The sequence below is a fragment of the Hyperolius riggenbachi genome, chromosome 2 (genome assembly GCF_040937935.1).
Source record: "Hyperolius riggenbachi isolate aHypRig1 chromosome 2, aHypRig1.pri, whole genome shotgun sequence".
NCBI lineage: Eukaryota > Metazoa > Chordata > Amphibia > Anura > Hyperoliidae > Hyperolius > Hyperolius riggenbachi.
The window spans coordinates 85,744,230-85,749,724 of record NC_090647.1 but is presented as its reverse complement, the minus strand read 5'-3'; the positions used below and the strand labels follow the sequence as shown (position 1 = coordinate 85,749,724).

At 44.7% G+C, this 5,495-nt stretch overlaps 1 long non-coding RNA gene across 1 annotated transcript; it reads left to right on the top strand.

Moving 5' to 3' along the window:
* Positions 1-1,945: 1,945 nt before the first annotated feature.
* On the top strand, positions 1,946-4,141 carry LOC137543957 (uncharacterized). Its single transcript, XR_011025675.1, has 3 exons — positions 1,946-1,977; positions 2,051-2,071; positions 3,923-4,141. It is a non-coding gene; the product is annotated as an uncharacterized lncRNA (long non-coding RNA).
* Positions 4,142-5,495: the final 1,354 nt, after the last annotated feature.

Genomic DNA, 5,495 nt, shown 5'->3' with positions numbered 1-5,495 from the left:
GGCAGCAGCAGCAGAGCAGGTCTACAGTAAAATGGCATCCGAAGCCCTGCTCTGGAGACTTCGAGTCAGCAGTGAAGGGCTTCAGGCACTCAATACCTTGAGAAAGCCCCGTGGGTGGGGCGAAACGCGTCGGTGGGCGTGGCTACCGCAGGAGTGCTCGCGCGGTTTCCCCACCATCCACGCTGTCCACACTGATCGGGCCTCTCCACACATGCATGGAATATAGCGCCAGCAGCGCTGAAGCTAAAGCTAAGGCTGACGGAGACAAACATTAGACGCAGAGGTGCAGAAGATTCCACATACCCAGTGCACTGCGGGCAACTGAGGTCCTTGTGAGCTGGTGCTCACCGTCTGAAGTGCGCAAGTATCTAAAGCTGTACAGTCGCAGGATACCACAAGCTTGTGAAAGTTGAAATGTTTCCATATAGTGATCCCCTACCCGCAAATGCTCTTGTGTGAACCTCCCCAACGCAGTAATTACGCCTCTATCCGTGGAACAGTATGACAACACAGCGCAGCAGGAAACCGCTATCATAGTCGAGATAGCCCATATGACAAGATCACATAGTGTGTGCGGTGTATAGGTGGTGGGTGAGGACCATATAGATCCCAGTGTGTGGAGTGTTTTATGCATAGGCTGCGGCTGGGCGATCACACTCTGCTGATAACTGGATCTGGTCCCTCATAGTTAAATAGCGCGCTTATCCTGGCCAGGTATTGTTGTTTTTAAACTTGCAGGATTTTAACTATGTCGTGTAAATTACATGTAGCTAAGGCTGTTATTAAAACCATTTTGTATGTGCAGTGAGACAGCGTTTTGTTACAAAAGATATTGGTAGTGCAGCAATCAAGCCGCTGGCTCCTTGTTTAAATACAAGTTGCACAAATCTTTCTTTAAAGGGGTAGCTCTCCATATCAAATTTTGTGAATTGGCTTCAGGCGCCATTTTCCCGTAGCCCTGCTCTCAGCGCTGGAGTTTCAGTTCAGGCTGGCAGAGGATCGTGGGAGCTGCGCGCCGGACGCAGGCCCTGGACAAGAGTTCTTCAGCAGGTGAGCAACTTATTTTTTTTTATTTATTACAGGTGTATTTTCTGGTCAAGTCTGCCACACATGATTGAAGTGTTTTCTGGTTAAATTTGCCACATTATTGAAGTATTTTCTGGTTAAATCTGCCACATGATTGAAGTGTTTTCTGATCAAGTCTGCCAACGTGATTGAACGTATTTTCCGGTCAAATCTGCCAACGGGATTTAACGTATTTTCTGGTCAAATCTGCCACATGGTTGAACGTATTTTCTGGGCAAATCTGCTCACATTACGTGTATTTTCTTGAGAAAACCTGCACAATTATGTGCATTTTCTAGGAAAAGGGTCACCAAAACTTGGGCCCACTGTCTTTGAGTAGCACTCTTATTATTATTATTATTTAGTATTTATATAGCGCCGACATATTACGCAGCGCTGTACAGTGTATGTATATATATATATATATATATATATATCTTGTCACTAACTGTCCCTCAAAGGAGCTCACAATCTAATCCCTACCATTGCCATATGTCTATATAATGTAGTGTATACATTGTAGTCTAGGGCCAATTTTTAGCGGGAGCCAATTAACTTATCAGTATGTTTTTGGAATGTGGGAGGAAACCGGAGTGCCCGGAGGAAACCCACGCAGCCACGGAGAGAACATACAAACTCTTTGCAGATAGTGCCCTGGCTGGGATTCTAACCAGGGACCCAGCGCTGCAAGGCGAGAGAGCTAACCACTACGCCACCGTGCTGCCCGAGGTAAGAAGAATATTGAGGGTGCCATATTTATCTCCGCTCCGGGTATTTGGCCTGAGCACCCTGTATAAAACTTTTGGTCCATATTAAGGGTGTGCAGGAAACACCAACTTTGGTTAAACAGATGAATCACATGACACTTTTCCTTTCTTGCAGATGGTGAATCTTTACACAAACAGTGAACAGGTACGTTCCAATATGCAGACTGAGTGTATTTATTGTTAATTGTGTAACGTATTCCATTTCCTTTTCTTTACAGGGACACTGTAGTGTGTGACAGGTAAGTATAGTACCAGACAAACACTTATTCAACTTTATAACCTCATGTGCTGCCCAGGTCAGATGCTGTCGGAAGTCTAACTTCACCAAGTACACCGGAAGGGCCACAAGTTCATCCAACCAACTGAATATAAATTTATAGAGAGTTTGTTTATTTCTACATTAAAGCAAACCTATAAGGTTTTCTTCAGCCAATTTTTAATATTTACCTTGGGAGAGGGAAGCCTCTGGACCCTGGGGAGGCTTTCCCAGCCCACCTCAGCCAGGCCAATCCAGTGAGGAGACCCCCGCACAGCTGCACACTTTCCCAGCCCACCTCAGCCAGGCCAATCCAGTGAGGAGACCCCCGCACAGCCGCACTGCACTTGTGCTGTAACTTGGACCCGCTTGAGTTCCGGTGGAAAAAGCAGAGTGACCGAGTCCATGCTACTGTGCATGTGCAAGCAAATGACAAGCGTTGATAAAATAATTTTTCAGAGGGGCTCAGTGGTGGTGGAAGAGGATGGGGGAAGCCTTTCCAGGATCCAAAGGTGTCCATCTGAATCCGGTTACTTCAGCGTGCAGCGATGAGTGCCGTCATTGCAGCAATGCTATGCTGCGCGCCCTGCGTATCGGTAATTTGGTGCTGTGACGGCTGCCAGACCCCGAATTACATCTACCTCCAAGTTGCGACAACTCGGAGGGGGAATAGTATTTCACGCTGCTCTCGAGCTTACCGTCATCCTGCTCTCCCCGCGTCAAACTGAGCGGCGCCGAGACGCCATATACTCACATCCATCTCCTGAGGTCAGTACCTCGTAGTGGCATTTTTTTCCCCTATAGGTACACTTCGAGGCGACAAGTGACATGATGAGATAGACATATGTATGTACAGTACCAAGCACACAAATAACTGCTGTGTTCCTTTTTTTCTTTCTCTGCCAGAAAGAGTTACAAATCAGGTATACAAGTGACAGTTTCTGTCTGGGTTGGGACCAGATCAGACTATAGCGTAACCCTCAATAATAAGGAATTACAGCCATAAAACACGTTCTCACCACTAATTAAAAAACCTTCTTTAGATCCTACAGCCCTCTCCAGCTACCTTCCAGTCTCACTTTTCCCTACATGGAGAACAAAGTTGTTGCCCAAGGTATGTGAAAGAGAAGTACTGGTCAAAAGGATATTACACATGGAAGAGGGAGCTGCACATGGAATGGGAGGATGGCTGTTGTTCATGGTAGGGGAGCCACAAGAAAGCTGGTGTAGGAGCAGAAAAAATATAAATTCCAACCTTGATGATAATAACATATAGTCATATTGTCACCAAGCTGCCCCTCAGAGGAGCTCACAGTCTACCTCCTGCTGATATGTCCATCACAGTCTAGGGCCAGTTTTAGGGGGAGGCTATTTAACTAATCTGTATATTTTTGGGTTGTCTGTTAAATGCTCCTCAGACAACATAGCATTAGAGCTTATCCAAACAAGCAATGAATTGTAAGTTGTTAATGCAGCGCAGTGCTCAGATCTTTACATTGACAGTCTGCTCGGCCGATAGACTCTCTGTATCTCCATCGATGAATGAAGCTGTCATTCACGGGATTGCTCAGGAACTGACCTTGGCAGTCTATTGCCTTCCTGTGTTTGGCAAGCATCGGTCCTTCATTCACCTGTGCTGTGTGACTCTGTGACTGGGCAGCATCTTAATTCAAAATATGCAGATGTATTTTGTACAGTAAAACCCATGTAAATTATACAGTTTCTCAATATCTATTAACATAAGCAAACTTCTTGGATTTCTCATCCTCCTCACTCACATTATTACAGGACAGACAGAGAACATTCTGATCATTCTTCTCATTTTCCTTAATAGGGATGAAGATGTGGGAAATCTTCAGCAGACGGAGCGTGAGAGTTTACATTAATATCTTCCAACTGAATCACAGTTGATGGACAAATGTCTTTTTTCAACCCAACTTCGTAACTAAGTAACTAGGATAAAGTGTCCTTATACGGGTCAAATTTTCCTAGAGATTTGACTATTTTAGGCATCAAGGCTCAGTTCTCACTAAACAATCCATTCAGTAAAAACCTTTGCATTTTAATAAAGTAACTGTCTGCAATACCATAACTGCTTCACTTTATTTAAAACAGCTCGCTTGGAGTCCCTGAATCCTGACACCTCACGTGTGTGTGTGTGTGTGTGTGTGTGTGTGTGTGTGTGTGTGTGTGTGTGTGTGTGTGTGTGTGTGTGTGTGTGTGTGTGTGTGTGTGTGTGTGTGTGTGTGTGTGTGTGTGTGTGTGTGTGTGTGTGTGTGTGTGTCTGCAAGGACAGCAAAAGTGTGTGTGGGGGGGGGATTTATAAGTGGAGGTTAAGGTAAGGTGCCACCAGGGGGGCTTAAAGAGGAACTCCAGTGAAAATAATGTAATAAAAAAAGTGCTTCATTTTTACAATAATTATGTATAAATGATTTAGTCAGTGTTTGCTCATTGTAAAATCTTTCCTCTCCCCGATTTACATTCTGACATTTATTACATGGTGACGTTTTTACTGTGGGCAGGTTATGTAGCTGCTGCTAGCTGTTTTGGCTGTTAGAGACAGCTGTAAACAGCTAATTCCTGTCTGTGAACCTTGTTACATTGTAACAAACTGCCAAAAGTACAGCGGTCCCAGAGCTTCTTGTGGGAGGGGTTTCAGCACAAAATCAGTCATACAGCGCCCCCTGATGGTCTGTTTGTGAAAAGCAATATATGTCTCTTGTAAAAGGGGGTATGAGCTACTGATTGGGATAAAGTTCAATTTTTGGTTGGAGTTTCTCTTTAAGGTTAGGCACAAGGGAAGGGTTTGCACCACAGGGGGGAGTTTAAGGGTAGGTGCCACCAGGGAGGCTGGGTTAAGGATATCTATCGTGGGGAAGGGGTTTAAGGCGAGGCACCGCCGGGGGGTTCTGGTTTAGGCACCATCAGCGGAGAGGTTAGGGCTAGGCACCACCATGGCATGGTTCTGTGTGAGGTTAGGTCATAGTGAAATGTCGGCAAATATTGCCAATATTTCACTATATCAATTAAAGAGAGGCTGAAGCCTTGCAAAAATCCTCTTTTTATTTTACATTTATCTTCAGCAATATGAGCACAGCTAAAACGCAGCATTCCCACAGCAGAACGGTGTAATGAAACCCCCCAAATACCCCGGGGATTCCTGCCGCGCGAATGCGGCATTTTAGCTGTGCTCATATTGCTGAACATAAATGTCAAAGATTTTTAGAAGGCTTCAGACTCTCTTTAAGTAGAAGAATATCAGTAAATTTTACAATATTCTACTGTTATTTTCTGCACCCTAAATGTATGCCTAAAATTTGCCTGAAGAAGGGGGCTAGCTCTTTGAAAGCTGGCATTATGACATTTATTTCAGTTAGCCATTTAAAGGGGCACTATAGCGAAAAATT